At 36.2% G+C, this 27,538-nt stretch overlaps 1 long non-coding RNA gene across 3 annotated transcripts in view; it reads right to left on the minus strand.

Moving 5' to 3' along the window:
- LOC131383325 (uncharacterized) overlaps positions 1 to 27,538 on the minus strand; it is a 593,668-nt gene that overhangs the window by 351,311 nt on the left and 214,819 nt on the right. The window contains exons 2-3 of one of the 3 annotated variants that reach the window (XR_009213294.1): positions 24,429 to 24,489; positions 23,144 to 23,367 (exon numbers count right to left, since the gene is read on the minus strand). The exons of 1 other annotated variant lie outside the window; for it this stretch is intronic. This is a non-coding gene — a long non-coding RNA (uncharacterized LOC131383325). Of the gene's footprint in view, positions 1 to 23,143; positions 23,368 to 24,428; positions 24,490 to 27,538 lie in introns of those variants that run through there. One more of the 3 variants, XR_009213295.1, reaches the window with a different exon arrangement.

The raw sequence follows: 27,538 nt of genomic DNA on the forward strand, positions 1-27,538 counted from the left end.
TAAATTCATATTATAGAAAATGTAGATATTAACATGAGACGAATTAGCCAGTTAAAAATATTGTTTTTCCATTCAGGAACATGGCAAGCTTTTGAGTTCATTAACACTCAGATTGTTTGTTTAATTGGCTTTATGTTCCCATATAATTTTGTGGTTTTTATCTTAAATATCAGATATGTGTAATGATAAACGGGTGCTAACATGTATCCATGGTAATTTTGCTATTCAGCCCATCACATAATTTACAGATAAAAGATCAAAAGAGCAGCCTTTGTGCTCCTACTCTCAAATAATATCAGTTATTAATATTTTAATGGCGGCAAAGTGGCACTTGTTTTTCTCATTGCCAATATTTCATTCAATAATGGAGTCAATCTTAAGATTTAAGGATGTACCTTTTCCTCTGGGAGGCTCAATAAAGCTACTAAAATTTTTAATAAAATGTGTGACCTGCAATATATGTAGTTTTTTTTCCCTAAATGGTTGCCCCGCAACAAAGTTTGGTTGTCAGGGTTAGAAGTCCTAAACATTTCTTTTAAAGTTAGTCCTCTTAGTGAAGTATTGATAAGCGGTCAATCAAAGCACTGATTGATATTGCTCCTTTTCTAAAAAAAAAAAAAAATTATCTCTGTTCTCTATTCTTTACTGATTCAGAAGAAAAAGCTGGCCATTCATAATACTTTGTGGCAGGATGTTTTTTCTCATTGGGCTTTTTCTGGTCTCTGGATTGCTACTATGAAAACTTTCTCTGAAACAATCTTGCCTGAAGCTAAAAGAAAGAACTGTAAGTCCTAGATTAAGTTTTCTCTCCTTGTACACCCCCACTCCCAGAAAATCCAGATAACTTAGATAATTATACCAGATAATTATCTGAAATAATCAAACAATCTAGAAAACTATTCCAGATGAAGTTATCACAATATTTTGTCTTCATGTGGAATGTATTTTTCCAACACTCCTACTAAAATATTGTTATTCAACCAACTTTATACTTAATGGAGAAAAGTTGAAAACACTCCCTCTAAGAACTGGAACAATAAAAGGATGTTCACTTTCACCCCTTTTATTCAACATTGTACTGGAAGGTCTTGCCAGAGCAATTAGACAAGAGAGAAAAAGAGGCACCCAAATTGGAAAAGAAAAAGTTGAATTATCCCTGTTTGCTGATGACATGATCTTATATCTACAAAAACCTAAAGACTCCACCAAAAAGACTCTTAGATTTGATTAATGGATTCAATAAAGTTTCAGGATCCAAAATTATTATATGGAAACCAGTAGTATTTCTATACACCAATAACAATCTAGCTAAGGGCCAAATCAGGAAGGCAATCCTGTTTACAATAGCTACTAAAAAATAAAAATGTAGGAATATATTTAACCAGAGAGGTAAAAGATCTCTATAAGGAGAACTATAAAATACTGATGAAAGAAATCAGAGATACTACAAATACCCCACGCTCATGAGCTGGAAGAGTTAACATTGTTGACATGACCATAGTGTCCAAAAGCAATTTACAGATTCAATGCAACCCTTATTAAATTACCAATGTCATTTTTCTACAGAATTAGGAAAAAATCCTAAAACTCATATGGAACCAAAAAAGAGCCTGAACAGCCAAAGTAACCCTAAGCAAAGGAAAAAAAAAAAAAAAAAAAAGCTAGAGGCATCACATTACCTGACTTCAAATTACTTCAAATTATACCACAGGGCTATAATAACCAAAACAGCATGGTACTGTTATAAAAATAGACACAACCCATATAAAAAGCGACACACATACAACAAACTGATTTTGACAAAGTTAACGACAATATACAGTGGGGAAATGACACTCTATTCAATAAATGGTGCTGGGAAAATTGGATACCCATATGCGGAATAATAAGCCTGGACCCATACCTCTCACCACATACAAAAATGAACTCAAGATGAATTAAAGATCTAAATGTAAGATGTGAAACTATAAAAGTTCTAGAAGAAAACCTAGCAAAAACTCTTCTGAACATTGGCTTAGGAAAAGAAGTTATGACCAAGTCCTCAAAAGTAAGCACTACAAAAACAAAAATAGACAAATATGACTTAAAAGTTTCTGCACAGCAAAAGAAACAATCAACAGGGTAAACAGACAACCTACAGAATGGAAAAAATATTTGCAAACTATGCATCTAACAAAGAGCTGATATCAAAAATCTGTGAGTAGCTCAAATATCTAAACAAGAAAAAAGCAAATAACCCCATTAAAAAGCAGGCAAGGCTATTATTAAAAAGTCAAAAATGACAGATGCTGATGAGTTCGTGGAGAACAAGGAAGCTTATACACTGTTGGTTGGATACAATGTTTACTATTCAGATGATGGGTACACTACAAGCTCAGCCTTCACCACTATGCAATACATTCATGTAAGAAACCTGCACTTGTACCCTCTAAATACACTTTGGAAACAAAATTTTATGTTATGGAACAGCTAGAACCATGCCACTGCTCATGCTTCTTGACAACCTTAAATATAAGAAACAAAGTTATGGAAAATATTTGACTTATAAGAAATTTTTAGCGTGTACACCATATGTGGACACTAAGAATTCGATCAAGTAATCTTAATATTTAAATGTTCTATCTGTCACACCTTGGCAGGAAAACAGAAACCACTCTGCTTGTTTTAGCAGGAAGGGATTTAAGAAAGAGAATTGGATACTTAAAAAGCTGTTAATAGGACCAGAAGAATAAAGGTCAGAGAATGCCACTGCTGACTTTCAGGAAATCAGAAGGCATGGGAATTAAGGAAGGTATCCTTGAAGCTCAGTTGTCTACAGCACTGAAGCAGGTGATTTGCAGGAGCTCACCCAGAAGATGCTGCAAACCTTATGTCTATAGCCTGCAGAACATCTTGTGTTTTGCTCCTAGAAAAAAAACAAAACAAACAACGACAACAACAAAAACCACTTCAATTCTATCATTCAAACCTCTTATCACTGATCCCTTTGTTGGAATTAAATTCCGCATCAAAGGAAAGTAGGAAATGTAGTTTTGGGGCTTCAGACCATAAGCTATAGGGAAGATTTTAAAGGGCAGGGAAAGTGCTGAATATCAACAGAAGTATCTCATCCAAACATTCATTAGCATGATTTCTAAGATTGTAGTTTTCCATTGGAGAATACACATATTTATTTCTAATTTGGTCAATACTTAATTTCCAGCTTGGTCAAAACTCATCCGGGTGTCCCAGTTCTCTAATTACAAAATCCTATGAGTGCTACCTCATCTAGAATCCTCTGTTGGCATTTTGCTCTTGGAAAATGGTGTTTCTTGAGCGTGGTGGCTCACACCTGTAATCTCAGCACTTTGGGAGGCTGAGGCGGGCGGATCACTTGAGGTCAAGGGTTCTCTAGACCAGCCTGGCCAACATGGTGAAACCCCATCTCTACTAAAAATACACACACACACACACACACACACACACACACACAATTAGCAGGGTGTGGTGACATGCACCTGCAATACCAGCTACTTGGGAGGCTGAGGCAGGAGAATCGCTTGAACCCGGGTGACAGAGGTTGTGGTGAGCTGCAATCACACTGCTGCACTCTAGCCTGGGCGACAGAGCAAGACTCTGTCAAGAGAGGAGGGGAGGGGAGGGGAGGGGAGGGTGTTAAAACTCCTGTCATAACTGACCTGGCAGAACTGACTTATACCCTCTTTACTTTCATTTTCTTTCACTGTGAAAGTGGAAAAATTAGTCGTAAAACTTGGCTGGTACTTTTCCCTAACAACAAACCAAATTAATACAGCTTCATTTCTCTTGGGTCACATTTTTATACAAGAAAATTAACGTGTTTTCCAGTCTGCCTGGGTGGTTTTGGATGGCTGAAGTGCTGTCAGCCTTATTGAATCATTCATGGAATTGATGTGAATCTTGTAGAAAGTTCTCTCCATCTTCAAAGGCTTAATTTGGTTATTTATGGATGGATTTCATGCAGTTTTCAAAATATATTATTTGTCTCCATTTCAATGAGCCTGAACGTTTGTATAATGTTGGATAGGTTCCAGTAACATTATTCTGAGTGACTATGGGAATCAGGATCCAGGAACTTTAGGCAAAACCTTTTCATTTATACCTCCTAATTTTCATCTCCTGTCTCCTTATAAAATGACTATATCTTGAATTTTAAATATTTGTTTATATCAAAATCTCCACTGTAATAAAAAAACTCAATCCCAAAATTATTTTTCTCTTCTGTATGTAGGAAAGGGTAATTATAAATTTAGGGACATTACTAGCATAGAAACCCTAAAAATGCTGAAATATACCAAAAGAACAGCAGTCACATGTTAATGCTTTTCTGTTTTAAATAACTTGAAGAAAAGCTCCAATTATCAATTATTCAGTTTTAAATTTTTCAATAATTTTCTGAATTTGATATGCAAGAATATATTCTATATGTTTCTGAATTTTGTGGATACAATTATCGCTTTATTAAAAGTTATAGAATATATTAATATGAAAACTCATTTGTGATATAATGATATGTTAAGCAGATTTCAAAAGAACATATTTGGATTCCATTATTAAAAAGGTAGCAGGATAAATTGTGTGCTAGAAAACCACTGATTGTCTCTGGCCAGTGATATTATGGCTGATTTTAATTTTTGTAAGTGATTTCTGCATTTTCCTATATAACTTTTATTATTAAAAACACTTATTTTCAAATAAAAGAGCTAATCTTTATTTGGAAGTTTTCCCCAGAAAAGCAAATAATTATTTAAAAAAATTGATAAGCTGAACTTCACAAAAATGTAAAACTTCTGCTTGAGGAAGTCACTATTAAATGATTCAAAGTGCAAGTTACAAAAATTTGCAAACCATATCTCTGATAAAGAACATACAAAGAATATAAAAGTTTTAAAACACAATAAAAAATTGTGCAAAAGACTTAATAGACACTTTATGAAAAATATGGACAGCAATTAAGTACATGAAAAGATGTTCAACCTCATTAGTCATTAAAAATGCATATTAAAATGATAATTGGATACAACTACACATCTATTAGGATAACTGAAATGTAACAATATTACTATAGCAAATGTGGCCAAGGATGTGAAAAAATTGAAACTCTCCAGGAATGTAAAATGACACAGACACTTTGGAAAACAGCTTGGCAGTTTCTTAAAAAGTTAAATATACACCTATGATATCATTTCCTCTGCCAGGTATTTACCAAAGAGAAAAGAAAGCAAATATTCAGTAAAGATTTGTGCACAAAATTCACAGAAGCTTTGTTTGTAATAGTCCAAAACTTTAAAGAATCCAAATGCCCATAAACAGGTGAATGAACAAATTGTGGGATATCCAATACTGCATATAAAATGAATTACTACTCACCAATAAAATGGAATGAACTATTTCTATGTGGATGGACTAATGTGAATGCATCTCAAAATAATTCACTGAGATTGAGTGAATGCAGCCAAACCAAGTAAGTACATACTGTGTGATTCTGTTTACACATAATCCTAGAGAATGCAAAATAATCTATAGTAAAAGAAAGCAGATGGTGGTTACCTTATGATAGGAATATAGCAGGTCAAGAAGGAAGGATAACAGCAGGGCTTAAGGAAATTTGTGGGTGATGGGTGTGTTTATTGTCTTGATTTTAGTGATGACCTATGGATATATACATGTTTGTGTGTGTGTATATATATACACATATATACATCATTTATATCGTGCACACAATTAACAAATTATATAATTTAAATATATATTTTATATGTCAATTATACCTCAATACAGCTGTTTTATATATGTATGTGTGTACGAATATATATATAATCACACATATAATAGAAAAGTGATGTAAGTTGTATTAATTATTTCTATGTAACAAGTTTCCCCAAATCTTAATGTCTTCAAACAACAAATATTTATTGCTACACACAGTTTCTGAGAATCTGGAATCTGGGAATGGCTCAAATGGATGGTTCTCTGTGTTCCTTATGAAGTTGCAGTCAAATGTCACACAGGGTTGCAGTCATCTGAATGTTGGGCTGTGGCTGGAGGATCCTCTTCTAAGATTGCTCACTTACATGGCATTGGCAGGAGGCTTCAGTCCTCCATGTTTACCTTGCCATAAAGCCACTTTTGTATCCTCCAGAGCAAACAATCCAAACAAGAAATGAAAAGGAAGAAATAATTCTTTTCAAGATGTGTCTCATAAGTGTCATATCCTCACTCCTGCCACATTCTGCTGGTCACAGACAAACCCTGATACAACGTGGGAGGGAGCTGCAAAGAAAGTCAATCCCAGGAAGTAGGAATCATTGGGAGTTATCTTGGCTATGCTCATTGTAGATTATGGTAGCATTTAAACTTAAAAGTGAAACTCCTTGTATTCCCACAGTCAAAGTTAACATTTTCCACTTACATGTATTTAACACAAGATATGGCTATTGCTTTATATATTTTTCTCCACTCAATACATTATGGACATCTTTCCCATGAGTGGGAATTGGCTTATTTAGATCTATCTCATAGATTTTGGTTTTGTAAACAGTTTTATTTAGATTTAATCAACATAAAATAAACTGCACATATTTAAAGCAAAAAAATGAAAACATCACATGCTTATTTAAGAATAAATAGATCTTAATATTTAAAGTTCTGCACATTATCTATTTGCCCCCTTTGCCTATAAATTGGTATGTGAAAATAAAGATTTGAATCAAATAGATAAAAAGGTTAGGTATACCTCAGACTTAGCATTTTCATTTTAGTCATTTTACAACTTCTTGGTTTTTCTGCCTTGATGGGAGGTTTGGAGATTAAATGTTTGGGGGCATTTGAATTAGGCAAGAGGTGAAGAGTCATTGAAACACTGAGGCACAGTGAAAGAATCGGAAGAATCTTAGGTCTCTTATATCACTTACCACAATACAAACAACTGGCAATTACATATTTTCATAGTAATCATTCCACTAATAGTAGTTATATAGCACTTAAGATATTTAAGGTAAGATTCTAAGAATTATGTTTGTAACAAAAGATATATTGCATCCATTATATGAATACGGTTAAGAAAAAATATTTATTATTTCTTGTATGCAGTCTTCATAATGAACTAAGCAACATACAAAAAAACTCTAATAAACTGAAGAGAGTATGAATATAGGAGAGTGGCTTAATTTTCCTACTTCTTATTTTATTTTAGCTACAAAATTAAAGGTTTAAAAAGTTTTAAGATTTAAATTTAATATTTATGCTTCCATGCAAAACCTTTCACTATATCCTTTGCAGTTAAATTTATTATAACAAAATAGTACTTTTGGGAATACTGTCTCGGAGACTAAATTGTTTAGAAATATACAGCTTCATCAAAACATTTCTCAGACTGACATGGAGAAGTAAAGAGAAATCGACCGTAAACTTCATGAGGAGAGGCTTACCACCGTGCCACCAGAGTCTGATACATTGCAGGTACCCAGGAAATATGAGCTCAGAGAACAAATATTAAGAGAACTGAAGGTCAAGCATAGGTCCCCTGCTAAACAGGTGTGTGTTGACTTAGGCAAATCACTTGCAAATTCAGATTTCATTGCCCTTGTGCCCTTGTATGTAAAATTGGCTGTTTCCAGTGGATCCTATTAATTGGGACTTTTAATTGCCTTAGAAATTCAAATCAAACTGGCCAAGCCAAACACAAAAGAAAAACAAAAATCGTCAGTTAGAGGGCAGAGTTCATTGACACAGTAGTTCTTGCTTCTTTGTATATCAGGGATTTTTAATACCCCAGATGTCCATCTTTCTTTATTTAGGACTGGTCAAAAAATTCCTAAAAATACCACTGCTTGTAACACATGTCTGCTCATGAAGCAGTCACCAGGGCTAAGGGAATGTAGTGTTCAGCTATACAAGTCCTGTATCATGTGTCTAACCCTTTATAGTGGTCAGGCATGGGAGTGGGAGAGGAAGTCACTCCATCTAAATCCCATGGAATGGTTTCTCTTAGTAAAAAGAGTTTTCATAGATATAGATGATATAGATACAGATAATAGATATAGATATAATATATAGATTCTAAACACATAAAAATAGACAATGTCCATTACAAGGATCATGAAATAAATAGCTTCCCATATTTCATACATAATTAAATATCTAGTTCTGTTTTCAGGACTTAACATCTACTAAATAATTCGTAGGTAGTGATACGGTTTGGCTGTGTCCTCACGCAAATCTCATCTTGAATTTTAGCTCTCGTAATTCCCTTGTGTCATGGGAGGGACCCAGTGGGAGATAAGTGAATCATGGGGGTGGTTCCCCCCATACTGTTCTCATTCTCTTGTGAGAATAAGTCTCACAAGATCTGATGGTTTTATAAGGGGAAACGCCTTTAACTTGGCTCTCATTCTTTTGCCTTCTGCCATGTGAGACATGCCTTTCACCTTCCACCATGATTGTGAGGCCTCCCCATCCATGCTGAATTGTGAATCCATTAAACTTCTTTTTCTTTATAAATTATCCAGTCTCGGGTATGTCTTTATGAGCAGCATGAAAACAGACTAATACGTGTAGTACAACTTTTTATATGATATTCGTTCCTAGTTAAGAGTGCATATCTGAAATGTGAAGGTCAATCATGTCAAAATACCATGTACAAACATTTCATCCAACTGCTGCAGAATACTCATTCTCCTCATCAACACAGGGAATGTTCTCAAGGATAGATCATATGTATTAGACCATAAAGCAAGTCTTAACAAATTAAAAAAATCAAAATCGTAGCAACTATCTTTGCTGACCACAAAGCAATAAAACTAGAAATCAATAACAAGAGGAACTTTGGAAACTATACAAATACACAGAAATAAAACAACATGCTCCTGAATGAGCAAGTGGTCAATGAAGAAATTAAGAAGGAAATATAAAAATGTCTTGAAACTAATGAAAATAGAAACACAACATACCAAAACCTATGGGATAAGATAAAGCAGTTCTTACAGGGAAGTTAATAGCAGTACATGCCTTCATTAAAAAAGTAGGAAGACTTCAAACAAACAACCTAATGACAGAACTAGAAAAGCAAGAACAAAGCAAACAAAAAATTAGTAGAAGAAAATAAATTTTAAAAATCAGCCAGAAATAAATAAAATTGAGACTAAAGAAAAATACAAAAGATCAACAAGACAAAAAGTTGGATTTTTTTTGAAAAGATAAGCAAAATTGACAAACCTTTAGTTAGACTAAGAAAAAAAGGCTCAAATAAATAAAATCAGAGACGAAAAAGGAAACATTACTACAGAAATTCAAAGGATCATTAGAGACTATTATCAGCAATTATATGCCAATTAATTGGAAAACCTAGACAAAAGGAAAAATCTCCTAGAGGCATACAAGCTACTAAGATTTTACCATGATGAAATAAAGAACCCAAACACGTGACTAACCAGTAACAAGATGAAAGCAATAATAAAAAGTCTCTCATCAAAGAAAAACTGAGGACTTGATGGCTTCGCTGCTAAATTCTACCAGACATTTAGAGAAGAAATAATAACAATTCTACTCGAACTATTCTAAAACACTGAGGAAGAGGAAATACTTCCAAACTCATTCTATGAGGCCAGGCTTGCCCTGATGCCAAAATCAGACAAAAACACAACAATGACAACAAAACCACAGGCCCATAACACTGATAAACATAGATATAAAAATTCCCAACAAAATACTGGGGAATTGAATTCCAAAACACATCTGTTGTGCTGTGGAAGAATTCATCATGATCAAGTGGGATTTATCCTAGGCATGCAAGGATGGTTCAACATATGTGAATCAATAAATGTGATACATCACATTAACAGAATCAAAGATAAAAATTATATGATCACTTCAATAGATGCCAAAAAAGCATTCAAAAAAATTCAATATTCCTTCATGATAAAATCTCTCAAGAAACTGCTTACAGGAGGAACATACCTCAAATAATAAAGCCCATATACAATAAACCCACAGCTATCATCATACTCAATGGGGGAAAAATTAAAAGTCTTCCCTCTAAGATCTGGAAAAAGATAAGAATACCTACTTTTGCCACTTTTATTCAACATAGTACTAGAAGTCCTAGTCAGAGAAATTAGGCAAGAAAATCAATAAAGGGCATCCAAAGGGAAAGTAAGAACTCAAATTTTTTTGTTTGCATACAACATAATCTTATGCTTAGAAAAACCTAAAGACTCTGCCAGAAAACTGTTAGAACTAATAAATAAATTCAGTAAAATTGCAGGATACAAAAATTAGCATACAAAAATCAGTAGCACATTGTATGCCAACAGCAAACAATCTACAAAAGAAATCAAGAAAGCAATCCCATTTACAAGAGCTATAAAAATAAAACACCTAGAAATAAACTTAACCAAAGACATGGAAGATCTCTACAATAAAAACTATAAAACACTGATAAAAGAAATTGAAGAGTACACAAAAAGGGAAAGACATTTCATTTTGTATGTTTTGGAGGAATTAGTGTTTTGAAAATGATCACACTAAGCAAAGCATTCTACAGATAAAATGCAAACCTTTTCAAAATCCCAATGGCATTATTCACAGAAATAGAAAAAACAATCCTAAAATGTGTATGAATATACAAAATACCCAGAATAATGAAAGCTATTTTTAGCAAAAACAAGAGCATCATACTACTACACTACGAAATATACTACAAAGCTATAGTAACCAAAACAGCATGGTGCTGGCACAAAAGCAAAAATATAGACTGATAGAACAGAATAGGGGACTCAGAAATAAATCCCCATATTTACAGCCAACTCATTTTCAATACAGGCATCAATCATCTATATGGGGAAAAAGACAGTCTCTTCAATAAATTGTTCTGGGAAAACTGTATATCTACATGCATAAGAACGAAACTAGACTGCTATCTCTCACCATGTAGAAAAATAAAACCAAAATTGATTAAAGACTTAAATGTAACAACTGAAATTATGAAACTATTAGAAGAAAAAAATTATAGAAATGCTTCAGAACATTGGTCTGGGAAAAGGTTTTTTTGAGTTAGACCCCAAAAGCATAGGCAACCAAAGCAAAAATTGACAAATGGGATTATGTCAAGGTAAAAAGTTTCTACACAGCAAAAAATACAATCAACAAAGTGAAGAGACAATTCACATAATGGGAGAAAATATTTGCAAACTATTCAACAAGGGATTAATAACCAGAACACATAAGAAACTCAAACAACTTGATACCAAAAAAAAAAAATCTGATTTAATAACAGGCAAAAGATCTTAATAGACTTTTCTTAAAAGAATACATACAAATGGCCAACAGGTATATTCTTTAAATGATCAATATCACTAATCATCAGGGAAATGCAAATCAACTCACAATGAACTATCATCTTACCCAGCTAAAATAGCTATTATCAAAAAGACAGAAAATTACCTATGCTAGTGAAGATGTGGAGAAAAGGAAATGCTCATGGACTGTTGACAAGAATTTAAATTAGCATAGGCACTAAGGAAGAGAGTATGGAGGTTCTTCAAAAAGCTAAAAATGGAATCACCATATGATCCAACAATCCCACTGTGCTGTACATACAGCCAAAAAAAAAAAAAAGGAAATCAGTATATCAAAGAGATATCTGCACTCTCATGTTTACTGCAGCACTATTCACAATAGCCAAGATATGTAATCAACCTAAGTCTCCATCAACAAATTAATTAATAAGGAAAATGTGGTATATTTACACAATGGAATATTATTCAGCCCTAAAGAAAAATGAAATCCTGTCATTTGCAGCAACATGAATGGAATTGGTGGACATTATGTTAACTGAAATAAGTCAAACACAGAAAGATAAATATTTCATGTTTCCCACTCATATGTGGGAGATTAAAAAATTGATCTTATGGAGGTAGTGAATAGAATGATGGTTACCAGAGGCTGGGAAGGTTTGTGGCGGCAAGGATTGAAGACAGGTTGGCTAATGGGTACAAAAGTCAGTTAGATAGAACGAATAAAACTCTAGTGTTCAGTAGCACAATAGTTAACGATAATTTTTTGTAGACTATAGTTAACAATAATTTTGTGTGTATTTCCAAATAGCTAGGAAGAGAAGAGTTATGATATTCCCAACACAAAGAAATAATAAATGTTTATGGTGAATGATATCCCAATTACTGATTTGATTATTGTATTTCATACACTTGTATCAAAATATCACATGTACACTATAAATATGTATAACTATTATGGGCCCACAAAAATTAAAAATAAAGAAGAAATACCATGGGCAGGTATTAGTCATTTTATGGCATATTTTCTCACTGAAAACAGAAACTGTGAGATACATGTATGTTGTTAGAGAAGCTTGCAGAAAATTGCTTTTCAGTATAATTCTTCTTATCCCAGATACAATCCCTAAGACTTTGTTCTCAACTGAACTTGATTAAAGCTGTGCTTCTACAGTTTGTTTAGCTTGCAGTAACCACACAGGCACACTTAATGCTAACTGCTTTCAAGCAGTGTCTGCGCAAAAACACTCTTCTATACACAGTCTCAATTGTGACCCTCTGAAAGAAGAAATTCAGCCTGAAAGACCAAGGTTTGTTTTCATAAGACCGAAGTCAGTCAGTGATCACTTTTGGATTGCTGTGATGTCTGCTCTAATTTAAAGTTGTGTATTTTTTAAGGCCCATATGTTTTGAGTATGTAAGTGCTAAACATTGTAAATGAGGTTTATAAAGTAGGATTGAAATACATGCCTAGTTAGAAAAAAAAAATCACATGGCCAGAAAAGCAACAGAGATGAAAGAATTCTGGAAGCATCGAGATCACATTTTATTGAGAGAAGTATCACTCCTCCAACACAATCTAAAAATCATTTCTGAAAGATTTTTGTCAGGGTTGCTTAGGCTACAGAAGGAAAACCTGGAGTGGCTTAGTGATCATCTTCAAGTGTATGAAGGATTTCTATGAAATTGAAACTTATTATATTTTCCCTTTCCATGGTGAACTGAATGCAATAAAATAGCATTGAATTAAGTCAGAGGCAATTTAGGTTGGAGGTAATGGAGATCTTCTTGGCTTTCAGAATTGTAACAGAGCAGGATTCCTCCAAGGGAAGGCTGGGACCTCTTTGTTCCTCATGGTCAGGGAAAGAAGAAAGGAGGAGGAGAAGAAGGAGGAGGAGGATGGGGAGGGGAAGGGAGAGGGGGAGGGGGAGGGAAGAAGAGGAGGAGGAGAAGAAGGGAAGGAAGAAAGAAAAAAGCCTGCTTTTCTCAGTTCCCTGAGCTGAAATGGTTGTAACTGCTCTACAAGTACTAGGCGCTAGCTCTATTCCACTGATCATCATTCCTACACATTGTCTCCGATTGTCTTTAACGAGGGAGAACCAGCTTTAGCCTGGACCACAAGATTTCTAAACTACTGCCAAGAAGAGGCTGAAAACAAATTGAATGGAGCTTGGAGCAATATATCCAGGGCTGCTAATGTCACATGTGATGTAACTTAATCCTAAATCACTCAGAATCCAGGAAGTGTGGTGAAGCAGTCAGACAACTGTTTAACTTTGGGACCACAAGGCTGGATCATGTCCTCCTGTGGAGTGCAAGTAATACTAGGAAAGGAAATGAGACTGTGGGGGAGGGAAACACAGCCCTCCTTTTTTCTGGGACCAGAGTCTGCATTGTGATATGAAGGCATGGAAGTAATAGGCTACTTCTGGTGTTAAGATTTGAGGAAACAGTTTCATTAAAGAAAGAAGTGGCCCAGGAAACCCTATCCAAGCCCGTTATAAGCTTTCCTTTCTATTGTAATGCACACTCCAATGGAAGTTAAACCTGGGCATATGGACAAACATGAATTGGGCTACAAATGTCCTGAGATGACTCGAGAAAGAGACCAAAGAAAGAAAAGTAGTAAACACTCAAGGACAAAGAGGGTAGGAGCGGACATAGTGATGGGTACTAGCAATCCATATTTGAAACTGAAAAGCAGATAGGGGAATGGTAAGTGACCTAGGAGAGTGGAGAAAGTGGAAAACTAGCATCTGAATACAAAAAGTACCATATAAGAAACAAGCCGATTTACCTCCCAGAACCCAGGAAAGGCTAAGGGCTGCAGCCAGAAATTGCAATGCCAAGGAGAGTAAGAAATGAGAGACCGAAGACAGCTAAAACATATGAGGCTGACACTTTAGACATAGAGCTATCAGAGGAACTAGTCCCTCTTTCACCCTGTTCAACCATGGTGACTCCTCCTTCTATACCGCTGCAAGAAGTGACAGGTTTATTCCCTGCAGAAATCATACCAGAATGGTCTTGGCTCAGAAACAGGCACAGAGGGTAAGGGGTGAGGTGCAGCACTCATGCCTAAGAGTGAGACCTCTTCACCCATCCTGACTGGCTATGCTCTGCCCATCAAGGCAGAAGATTGAAGAATCTTCTCTAAAGAAAATGATAGACTTGGGGATACCTCAATATTATAGCTGGTCTAGCAGACACAATGCTTTACTGCCTTACTTTGGAGGCAGTCAGAAATCATTCCAGGCCGGGTGCGGTGGCTCACACCTGTAATCCCAGCACTTTGGGAGGCTGAGGCGGGCGGATCACGAGGTCAGGAGATCGAGACCATTCTGGCTAACATGGTGAAATCCCGTATCTGCTAAAAATACAAAAAATTAGCTGGGCGTGGTGGTGGGTGCCTGTAGTCCCAGCTACTCAGGAGGCTGAGGCAGGAGAATGGCGTGAACCCGGGAGGCAGAACTTGCAGTGAGCCAAGATCGCGCCACTGCAGTCCAGCCTGGGCGAAAGAGCAAGACCCCGTCTCAAAAAAAAAAAAAAAAGAAAGAAATCATTCTAACTCCTGCGCAGGCACAGTGGCTCTTGCATGTAATCCCAGTATTTTGGGAGGCCAAGGTGGGTGGATCACCTGAGGTCAAGAGTTCAAGACCCACCTGGCCAACCTGGTGAAACCCCATCTCTACTAAAAATACAAAAATTAAGCAGGTGTGGTGGCATGCACCTGTAGCCCCAGCTACTTGGTAGGCTGAGACAAGAATTGCTTGAACCCGGGAGGTGGAGGTTGCAGTGAGCCGAGATTGTGCCATTGCACTCTAGCCTGGACAACACAGCAAGACTCCATCCCCACCCCCCACCAAAAAAAAGATAAAAAGAAATCATTCTAACTCCAAAAACAAGACCAAAACTCACAAAAAGACATCACCATTCATACACAGTAACTCAAAATAAGAGAGAAAGTGCATGGGGCAGAAAAAACTTAAAAACTAAAATTATTATCCTTAGAAAAATAATTAAAGATATTGAATTCATGAAATAAAACCATGATACCATTTACAAAAACAGTTAAACAGTATGGGAAAAATAAATTTAATAGATGAAAGTTTAAAAAATGTTCAAAAGTGAGAAGATAAAGTTAAAGAACCTACAATATAGGATAAAAAGATAAAGAGATCAACAATAGGAGGGAACAGACTAATTTATCCCAAATGTTGACTGAATTTGCTAACACAGACTGGTACCACTTTTGTATATCCTTGGACTTTCAGAATCCTAGATCGTGTCAAAGAAAACAGATAGACTGGGAGTATCTTGAGACCACTGAGTCACATGTGAAACAGGCTGTTCAAAAAGCCACCTTTTGCCTTAACATCGGTCTCAAGCATTACACTTCCCCCTCCAATAGGAAGCCCCTTCTAATCAAAATGCAGTCATCACTAGATTGCATTTTCTGGAGAATTGGGCTGCATCAGCTTATTGCTGAAACCACTGGTCTTTGCCTTCCATCCCATCCTTATGAACTCTTGGAGCCTTAGGATTTTCATTGGCCTCCCTTAGAGAGTCGGATACAGAGACATTCTAGCACTTAGGCATCCCTCCGTGACCATGTTAGAAGCAGAATTATATAGATACTATATTTCAACCAGGAAAGGGTGAAAAATACTCCAAGACAAGGAAAGTAGAAGTTACTTACTAGTGGTTCTGTTTCAGAGGTAAGGAAAATGTAGGTGGTAAGCTGTAACACTTCTTATTAACCAGTTGGTCATTTCCTATTTAAGTGTCAAGCCCAGAAGAATAATGCATCCCCAACACAGTTCAGATCTGCTCTTTAGGAACAGGCATATTCGTATAGCTCCCACTCAGCATCTTTCTGAAGACAGCTAGACATACACACTTTCATGGTTTATTCCTTTGACTTCTATGCTATGTTAACCATTCTCCTTTTAAATTATTTATTATTACTAAAGATTAAATACATTCAAGCTGGTCTTAATTAAGGAAATATAATTCATAGGAGGTAACTTTATTTCCCTCACTTCTAAATTGTTGGAGAAGCCACCTACATATACAAGTGTAGTTCTATTTAGCATAATCTTATGCTAAATTGTTCTCTGGTTTAAAGTACTATGATATCTATAGAGGTTTCATTAAATATATCTTTTCATCACTCTTAAAAGATTCCAAAATAAAAAATAGCATGATACAATACCTTTTAAATAAAAGAATGTATAAAGTTTTAATACTTATGGAATTTTTACTAATGAGAAGGGGAAAGACATCCAGGAATGTTTGTATGTCAGAAAGGTAGTGAAAGCATTTTCTATTTCTTAAACTGTAAAATTGAGGCTGTATTGACTTTTCCATGGCATGAAACTTGCAAAAGCTAGGGCTTTATTTTAATCAACTGATCATAGCCCCCACAGTTAAATAAAATATTTAAAATATCAAGAATCATAATATAAATAAAACGGACAGTTTTGCAATCCCAGCATACATTTCTTAAAAAATACAAACCTAATCTTTTGCTAACTGGACTTTTCCATATACTTTCTTTTGAGAAAAACTTGAAAATTTTTCGTAACTTGTTTTTTTCCCCAGTTTATTTGTATGCCTTATTTCAGCAATTCCTCTGAAAATCAGAAACTTGGCATTGTTCTTTGTGTTTCTGAAAAGAATCCTCCCTCCCACAATTGTTCTTTGGTGAGAAATGCTGATTATGATTTCGCCAAAGTTTTATTAAATGTATCTTTTCATAGCTTTTAAAAGATTCCAAAATAAAAATAACATGATTTGATACAGTAATTTTAAAATAAGGGCATTTAGAAAGTTTTACTAGCAGGAAAGAGGAAAGCCATTTTTTAAAGATTGTTAAGCACTTGCCAGGCATGTTATCATTTTCCACTTGGAGAACATCAATCACGGTAAGGCCAGATCTTCCCCGAACCTTTCTGTCTGCAAACCATTAGTCTGCCTGGCCTCTTATTAATTTAGTTCACTTTGCAGACGGGAATAATTCCCTCTGCTTAAAGAGCAGTACAAATTTTTTCATCAGCCAAAAGCCTAGGACTGTCTTCTTTAAGACTGCCCATTTTTGTGAGATTTTAACCATTGCAAGTGCCAGAATTTAAAGCCCATCAGCCAAACTATAACTTATACCTTTGTCTCAAAAGGATCGTTTTGATCTTCTGGCTGGAAATTTTAATACTTTGAGATATATGTGGTTACATGCATATATATTGTCATACTCAAACTAAACCAGAAATAACCTAATGTCCAAAGATAGAGAACTGCTTATAGCAATTGTGTTACATTCATATGTAATGAGGCATTCTCAGCCATTCACATAATGCTAAAAATGAGTATTAAATGAAAGAGAAAGATGTATAGAATATGCAGTTAAATTTAAATATACGCAAGTATGAAAGCTGTGTGTGAAAGTGAAAAGAGGCGAATACGGTGAATGTGGTGGATATGAATGTGCATGCACAGTGTGTATGTCAGGAAAAAAAAACAAGGGATTCAACATTAAATTTAAAAAGTTAAAAATGGTGAAGATAAATTTTCTGCTATTCCTCCTGTATGAAATATTTTCTAATGTTTTACAGTGAGTGAGTATATATGGCATTGTAATAAAATTTTTAAAAGTAATTTATAACCAACAGGTTCTGTATGTTTTCATTAGAGGTTTGCTGTTTGTTTATTTTGTCTTAGGATAAAAAGGGAGTACTTTCTGTCTGGTGAGTTTGATGAAGACTTGTCTAAAATCAGGAGGAGTAGGAGGCAAACTATTGCAGATCCTGAAGGAAAAGCCTCAATCCACATAGATTTACTCCTTGCTCTGAATTTCCAAGCTGAGAAGAGTTCAACCACACTGACTGGGAAGCATTCAGTCTGGTGTTCATTCCGTCCTCTGTTACAACTGCCATCTCACTTTCAGTTGGGGGAAACTGCTAACTCAGATTAACATTCAAACGGAAAAACAGGATAATAGAACTAAAAAGAGAGAGAAAAAGTGAGAGAGAGAGAGAGCTCTACTGCTGTAAATTGGCTCTCTATCCTCCAGTGGTAGCACAGCCTTCTCCCTAACAAATGACACCAAGTGGTTCCTCCCTTATACTAGCCCCCTTATCTCCCAGACGTCAATGAATATTTATGATGCACATGCCATGGTGTGGGGGTTAAAGTGCAACCCTTCCACTCCTGCACCAAAGTCCAAGTTCAAAATATCAAGGTCGCCGAGTACCATACTCTGCTCACATTACTCTGCTCACATTAGAGTCACCTCAATGCCAAACCCAGTGCCTGTTAGCACACCTGCTTGTATCACCACACTCAGATCTTTATAACCTCCTTTGAGCATGTCAGATGTCTTACTGTTTCCAAAGATGCTATTTGTTCTTTATAGATGTTCAGCAATTCTGTTAAAGACAGGACAGATAGACATGAATAAATATGTCTAAGCCGGTATAAGCATTCCTCCTCCTAAGCTAAAAATGGGGAATCTTATTTATATGTATTTGAGGGTTTGAAGTTGCACAGTGAATGATATTATTTTCTCCAGCACATGTTAGGACTAACTGAAAAAAGCCAGGAGAGTGGAGGTAAAGACATTTTGGAGGATGCGGGTAGCCACAAAAGACATCTTCATAAAGCACTCCAAAGCTAGGCAGAATTACTACAGGCCCAGCAGAGCAGCCACATCACAGGAAAATCCAAGATGTTCAATAAACCAGTTTTACTAGGAGAGAACTTTATGCTGAAGTCCTCTAAATCAATGATCTCAAACTTCACTTTGCTTAAGAACACCTGGAGAGCTTATTCAAAAATCAAATTATCAGGTTTCTACAGATAAGTAGCCTGGGTAGAACCAGTTATCTGCGCATTTTCAGATTTGGCTCTGTGTTTTATCGGGGAACAGAATTGTTACAATAAGGTACCAAATACTGCAGCTGAACAAATGGCCTTCTCTTTCTTTATTTGGGAATGTTGCCTTTTCAAAGAGCAAAGCATGTGCAAAATTCAAATATGCAATTTGTAAAAATCAACTAGTCATTACTAGTTGTTGGAGATGAATATGGCTAGCCAGTCGAGTTCATACTGCCTCTCAAAGGGCTTTATTATAACAAGTGGCAGAACACACTACTTGGCTGGAAAAGGACAGCATCTGCATCGGGACATCCTGGGAGCACAGATGTGTGCTTTGGCTTGCAAAACACTGACTATACATCAGATGTTTTTCTATTATGTGGCCATCGTGAGGATGCTGTAAGCCAGCCATACAGCTGACTGGGTGTTCAGCTTTAGGAAATTGATTCTTCAACCTGAAAAGTTAACCGTCTTATTTAAGAAACATTAGTGAAACTAGAGTAAAATCTTAATTTCTTCAAGCTTTCCAAATGAAAAAGATAATTATTTTAGGACCACTTCTTCCATTCCCCTATATACATGCAAATGTTTTGGAAAAGAACCTAATGCTGGCAGAGATTAAGCTAAGGGTCACTGGTAAATGGCAGTGAAGAGTTCTCCCACCCTCAGCCCCCAGGGCACACATTTGGTGCCAGTAGGGGATGCAATTCTAATGTTATTGCACCAGTCCCCATACTTCCAGATTCTTTTCCTCGCCTACCAGCTAACGAGAAAAAGTTACTGGAATATGAAAATTTATCATCAAAGTAAAAACTTTTCTTTGTTAAAAGCAAAATGTAGTAAATGAAAGATGAAGTCTTGTCACTTTTTGCAAGCAAAAGCAGGAAACTGCGTCAAATTCCTACTTTGTACCAGACATGGCTACAGATCCACTGAAAAGAGTGAGGAGTTAAATATCCCAGGTATTCATTGAGAAAATGTATGACTCTCATTGTAACAATGCAGCAATTTGCTGATTATTTTTCCCATAGACATTAGTCTTGCCATAGTGACTAACCTTTAAATTATCTGGCAAATGTTTCTCTTTAGAATTGTTCCTATTAAAGATAAAATGCTGGCTAATTTCAATAGCAGGAAAGAGCAATTAGAAAATTAAGGAGGCTTTCTCTTCATACTTCCATTTCAGAAGCTCTGTGTTAGCTTAAGTAATGTTTTATGCTTTGAACAGAGCTATTAGCAGATGGCTTTATTTTATGAAAGACGAGTGCATCTGAGGTGCCAACACATTTGTGAAATCGAATTCCAAGTTGCATTAATTAATGTCTATTAATAAGGTATAAATTCTCAGTTAAATACTTATTTGGTGGTACCAAAATAATTATTAATTTAGTCATTGTCAAGGGTCTTTTGGTTATGAGTAGAAGAAATCCACCACAACTAGCAGAGGCAAAATGGAGGAGTTCACTGGACGATGACAGTCTGATCTTCCATACTGTTCCCTGTGTTGGCTGGTTTTCTCTGCTGCTGCATGTGTTTGGGTGCACCATACCACCCCTTCCTGCAACATACCCTCTGAGTTCTAACATCAACCTCAGGTTGTAACATTTGTGAGTCATAAATCCACTTTAACAGGAAGGACAAGCAGATGAGTATACCTTGGGTCAACTGTCTACCTCATAGTCCAATCAGGACTCGATTTAAAAATGCTACAGTTTCTCTGGAAAGAGAACTGGACACAGTAGTAGACACTTGAGCAGTCGTCAGAGCTGTCACTAACTGGTACTTGAGACCATGTGCCACTCAGCCTCACTGCTTTACCATAATCTCACCTGCAGAGTCCACAGGTGAGGATAGGTCATTTCTAACTTCTCTTAAACGACATTAATCATTTAAGAAAACATCTTCCAGGCCAATGATAAAGAACATTACATCTGTGTGTTATGAGATTTCAAAGAAGGCAAATTCCATTGTTAACTTAAAAAGAAAAAAAAAAACCTGAGAAGACCAAAGGATAATCAACATAATGAATCACTCCATTATAACAAAATATTTAATTATATTTCTATTGAAGAAAATAATATTAGCTAGCATCTGTTGTGCCCTATTAATAGCCAAGCACTGTACTAGGCATTAAAATCCATTAGCTAATTTAATTCTCACATGTATATAAGTTGGATATTATTACCCTCATTTGGAGATAAACTTACAATTGAGTTAAATAGTCCACTAAAGGTCAAGTGCTCTGAACAAGCACATATGAGAATCAACTCTGACTATGAAACTTTTGCCACAAGATGCTAGCCTTCTGGGCATTCATCTGACATGAGTATGCTTCTATCCAGTGCTTATGTGGGATCCTGGGTAAGGAAGATGCCAATTTGATGCCAAATGGATAGTGATATTCTACCCCAGTTATCCTGACCAACTATCACTCACTCATGGATTTGACTCTATCATCCATTACTACCCTCCCAGGGCATACACAGAGGGAGAAAGCAAAAAGTAAATGCAGGGATAAACTAAGATGCTTTGGGTTTGTGAGACACAAGTGAATAGATGACAACCTTCAAAAGAGTCATCCAAAATATTATAGGGAATCATTTTACTTCTTGTTTACCTATAATTTTATTCTACTTTTTCATAAAATTATAGATACCAGTATATTACATGCTGATATGGTTTGGCTGTGTCCCTACCCAACTCTCTTCTCGAATTGTAGCCCCCATAATTCCCACATGTTGTGGGAGGGACCCAGTAGGAGGTAACTGAACCATGGGGGCAGGGCTTTCCCGTGCTGTTCTCCTGATAGTGAATAACTCTCACCAGACGTGGTGGTTTTATAAAGGGAAGTTCGTGTGCACAAGCTCTTGCCTGCCACCATGTAAGACGTAACTTTGCTCTTCCTTCATCTCCTGCCATGATTTTGAGGCCTCCCTAGCCATGTGGAACTGTGAGTCCATTAAACCTTTTTCCCTTATAAATTACCCAGTCTCAGGTATGTCTTTACTAGCAGTGTGAAAATGGACTAATATACATGCCTACATACTAAAGAGCCATTTAATTCAGACTGATCCAAGGATAACCTGTTGATATGGTTTGGATGATTGTCCTCTCCACATGTCATGTTGAAATGTTGGAGGTGGGGCCTAGTGGGAGGTGTTTGGGTCCTGGGGGTGGATCCCTTATGAATGGCTTGGTGATAAGTAAGTTCTCACTCTATTCGCTCACATGAGAGCTGGTTGTTTTAAAGAGCCTCGCAACTCCTCTTCTCTCTCTTGCACCCTCTTTCTCCATGTGACATGCCTGCACCTCCTTCACCTTAGGTCATGAGAAGAAGCTTCCTGAGGTCTCATCAGAAGCCAAATAGATGTTGGTGCCATGCTTGTATAGCCAGTGAAACCATGAGACAAATAAATCTCTTTTCTGCAGAAATTACCCAGCCTCAGATATTTTTTATAGCAATGCAAAATGGACTAACACACCTATCTAGCAAGTCAAAGGAAAAGCAGCACAGAATCTTGATAGTCCTCTGAATAGATATAACCTAGATGACTAGTCCTTGAATGAATGAGAAATGGCGATGCTTATTGGGTTTATTTTTGAATCATCATTAATGGGGGAAGGAAAAACTTAATTCAATTTCCCAAGCATTCATAGAACACTAACTACTAATATATAATGCACATTATATGCATCTATCAAATGCTGCCTTAGATAGTGTCATTGCTAAAAAGGAATTTACCCAGTTTATAATATCTTATAAGACTGAGAACATAAATAGGCATAAGGCCACAGAGAAGCAAATATTAAGAATAAAAAAGGACAAGAAATAGACTGAAGGAATACAATAATCCAAAATCGATCATTATCTTCATATGTTTCATTTTGTTTGCTGCTATGAAGGTCTTTGTCATTGTCATTATTCATTCAATAAATATCTATTAATATGTGCCAGAAAATGTTCTAGGTCTGGGAATCCAGGGGTAAAAACAATTAGAAGTGGCTGCTTTCTTCATAGAACAAATACGTCATTTTCTTTATTTGTTATCAAATCCATGGAGATTCCTGATTGATTTAAAATATGCATTATGTGTAGCTGATCTTCATAGATGTGTCTCTCTTGCCTTTGTTTGGTGTCTGTTGTACTTCCTGTGCCTCATTATTTATCAAGAAACCATTCAAACTGCACAACGGAAAATAAAAGATAAAAAGGAGGAAGAGTTAAATGAAAAAAGAAAAAGCCAAGTGTTCCCATCCAGTCTCTGTACATCTCCCCTCTGGGTTTATAAATATTTATTTTGCACTTTCTGTGTTGGAATTAAGATCACTCTGAGTTACCCCAGGAGTTACGTCCAGATGCAGGAAGTGGTGCTGTCAGCCTAAAGTCGGTTGTGCTTCCCTTAGCTATGAAGTATTATAGGAACATGTGTGCTTTCAATCGTATCTAGGACTAGTCTTCAGAGTAAGCTGTCATTTTTCCAACAGAATTTCAAGCTATTCTTCTTGAATGCAATAATAACTAAAGAATACAAACCACACACGGGGAAGTATAGATACCTATTATCTGTTAGTCCATCACTGCACTCCTAGTGCCTGACAGAGTGCATTGTAAAAAGAAAGTACTCAAAGGAAATAATAAAAATGGATCCAGAGTTTATCTATATACAACCACTGAAGGATCACTTACTGACCTCCCACTATGAGGTTAGCTCTATCAACTTCTCCAATTTCAATTCATTTTTCCATCCCATTTCTGTCCTTTTGCCTGTTTCCCAAGTCTGTTTTATTTTATGTTCCAAGACTCATAATGTACAAGTTAAGCTACTAGCTGAATTCTTGTCCCTTTACTGTTTCCATCTGGTTCCCATCCTTTATTTTGAGTTTTGTATTGTTGTTTGCCGTTTTGTTTTTGTTTTTTTTTTTTTTTTGTTCTCCATAAAGTCTCTGTATTCTGCTAGGATTCCTTTAATTTGTTACTCTCTTATTTTTTTTAAGTGATATTTCCTTTCAACCCACCAGCAATTAACTGTTTAAAGTTAAACCTATACCCATATGCAATATACACAGCATGTTATCTCATATGTATGATATGGAAAATCAGATCAGGAGAGTGAAGTGCAGATAATGTTATTTGTTCAGCATTGAGGTATTGCAGACTGACTTGGGTCTCTTCTCCAATCAAGAGTTATGGGAAGTGATATCCTCAAAGTCATTCATCCAGCAGTATGACCCCACAAAGCCTACCTGGGATCCACAATCTGCTGTCTTCCAGACATACACCAGGTAGCATCTCTGCACACTTGTCCTGTAGTTAGAAATGAGCATTAAAGGGTATTTCCTCCCAGAGGAGCAAAAACATCTAATGAATGCTGGATGGCAATAATAAATAGGCTTAAATGGAAAAATAGGCCAACTCAGGAATACTTTGCCTCGAATAAAAATAGAAATAACTAAAATGGTTTTTCTTCTACAAATTGCACGTGTGGTTTTCCCCTTTACTCTCTTAGTAGTAAAGATTATTTTCTCCTGAATGCAATCGTTTGTAAATACCAAGAAACCTAAAAATATATCTGTTTGTAACAGGGATTTCTTAAAATACTCGAAATTAGGTTTTAAGAGTTGTCAATTGGCTTTATTTCCAAGACCAAATTTCTGAGTCAAATTCTTTAACTTATTTTATACGTAAAGATTTCAATATGTACTCCAAATAATTGAAATTTTATGTTTTAAACAGTATAACACCTGAATAAAATGAATTCTTTAACATTATGAAATATGCTGTCATTGTTTACATTTTGTAAAGTATAAGTGCTGTGCAACTTTGTTTACAGAATCTAAATAAGGTCTATATGTTAAAATTGGCTGATTCATCTCTTAAATAATCTAGAGGCTCTTCCCTGACCCCATTCTAACACTTTTACAGAGAAAAAATGGACCATTCATTTCATAACATTTTCCCAACTGTTTGGATTTTGCTAATTGCATACTATGGAAAAACATTACACTTTAAGTTTTAGTTATTTTTTAGAAAATAATTTCTTGAGTCAGATATCTATATGCAATCTCTTTAAAATTATAATCCCCAAATCTATGTTCTGTACAGGCCACCTTAATGTAACATTTCTAAAAACCTATTTAGTAAACCATTTCATTACTGGATTAAATATATTCATGTGGCAAAACATTTAGCATTTCCACTAGAATCCTTTGTTCTCTTTTGAACATGTAAAGAAGGAAACACTATTTGTGTGTCACAGTTTTATTCCACACCTCAAACGTTCTTGCTACTCTGCCTTTGCTTATTGACATAGCATTTGAAAGACAAAATGTGGGTCATGAGTTAAAGTACAAGTTGAAATGCGATAAAGTCTTTTCTACTTACAAAATACTGCCTTGTCCCAGACCACCTCTTTTACCCCTCTTATCCTAAAAATACAAGTCTTGTCTTTACTATTTTCCACTGTGTATATCCTGACCAAATCCTTGTGGTTCCCCATCTGCAAGTACTCATGACTTTAACTAGAGTTGAGTCTGTGTATTTAAAGGCAAAATTTAATTATATATTTATAGAGTATTTTTATCCAGGCCTCAAAATTATTTCTCTGGTGCACCAAATGTTTTTAAGGAAAACGCAATTAAAGTCTACCAAAACTTGGCTTTTGTATGTGCATAAGTTAACTGTGGTAGGCACCAGAAACACTAAAATTCTTTATTCAGCAAGGGACCAATCTGTATAGATAAAACACATTCTGGGCACGAAACCTGATTTCAATTGTTGGTTGAATCCACCCACCTTCCTTTGGCAACACATTACCTGGTACTTTTGGACTCTAGATTTTATAAACTTATGGCTAGTTAAGGATGAATTAACTCACATTATGTACTTTATTTAAATTAAAGATAGAATGTGGTTCTAATGTCAATTTTAACGTCTAAATAAGGTCAGCAAACTCAAACTCGTGGCAGGATTTTCTTTATAATTTGTCTCTGCTTCATCCACTGCATCTCCTCCATGCTCTAAGCCATGGTAGATGCCACATGTCTGTAACATCTTATAATAAATATACCTTTTATTTGCATCAGAATTCACATGCTAATTGCAGAAAAGTTTCAGGTTCATTGCAATTGCTCTGGCCTGAAGGAGTCATCTTTAATGGTTTTCTGTTGTGTTTGCTGCTTTAATTTATGGCTCCCATGGCAATCAGTGCTGCTCTCCTCCTGCGCATGCATTATCAAATATGCCTTTTGCAGCTGCTTGGGATGGTCTTAGGAGAGTAGAAGGAGGCGGGGGTGCCAATTACTTTCAGTTTGTAGACAAAGAAAAGAAGAACTTCCTGGCTAAGTTCTACGTCAGGATGCATGCCTCTGATCTTTAAGGCGAATGAGACAAAAACCTAACCATAATTTAACAGAGTAGCATGGGTATTATCCCAGCTTGCACAGAAACCATGTTCAGACTAAATAACCCACTAATTGCTTATGCTCAGTATGGAGTCAGCCCCCACATAAACGATTTACAGAATCCACTATCAACTTTGCATTGGCAACAAAGCAACCTTTAAAACAACAACCAAAGCTGGCAACTGGCAACTGCTGACTAGGGTGAGTTAGAACAATGTGGGAATGGTCACTTCTGGTACAAGCTGGATAAAAGGAGAAGGAACAGATGAGCAATTTAAACTTCCACATATTTCATCCAAGTTAGTAGCAAAACATGGCAGTCTCATTGGCCCCTGGAAAATCCCAACTCTATTTGTCAAAATCCTGGAAGTTCTGAAGTTTACCCAAAGAAAGAGAAGGAAGCTAGCAGCCTGTTAATTGGTTTGGGTTTTCAATTCACAAGGCAGCGGGTAATATTCACTCAACATCTTCCACTTTATATATCTTGAACGCATACTGGCTGCTCTTCTTATGAACTGCCACAGCGCCTAAGATTAAGCTTCTTGTTGCATTTTACGACCATCAAGAAGAAACAGTAGAATTGTCTGGATGCTCTGCACTCATAAAGGAAACTACTCATTATCCATTTTTTTTTTTTTTTTTTTTGAGATGGAGTCTTGCTCCAATGCTGGGCTGGAGTGCAATGGCAATGGGGCGATCTTGGCTCACTGCAACCTCTGCCTTTCAGGTTCCGGAAATTCTCCTGCCTCAGCCTCCTGAGTAGGTGGGGCTACAGGCACCTGCCGCCACACCCAGCTAATTTTTGTATTTTTTTAGTAGAGACGGGATTTCACAATGTTGGCCAGGCTGGTCTCAAACTCCTGACCTCAGGTGATCCGCCTGTCTCAGCCTCCCAAAGTGCTGGGATTACAGGCATGAGCCACCGTGCCCGGCCTCAGTATCTATTTCTTTCT

Source organism: Hylobates moloch, unplaced genomic scaffold (assembly GCF_009828535.3).
Source record: "Hylobates moloch isolate HMO894 unplaced genomic scaffold, HMol_V3 SCAFFOLD_4, whole genome shotgun sequence".
Taxonomy (NCBI): Eukaryota; Metazoa; Chordata; class Mammalia; order Primates; family Hylobatidae; genus Hylobates; species Hylobates moloch.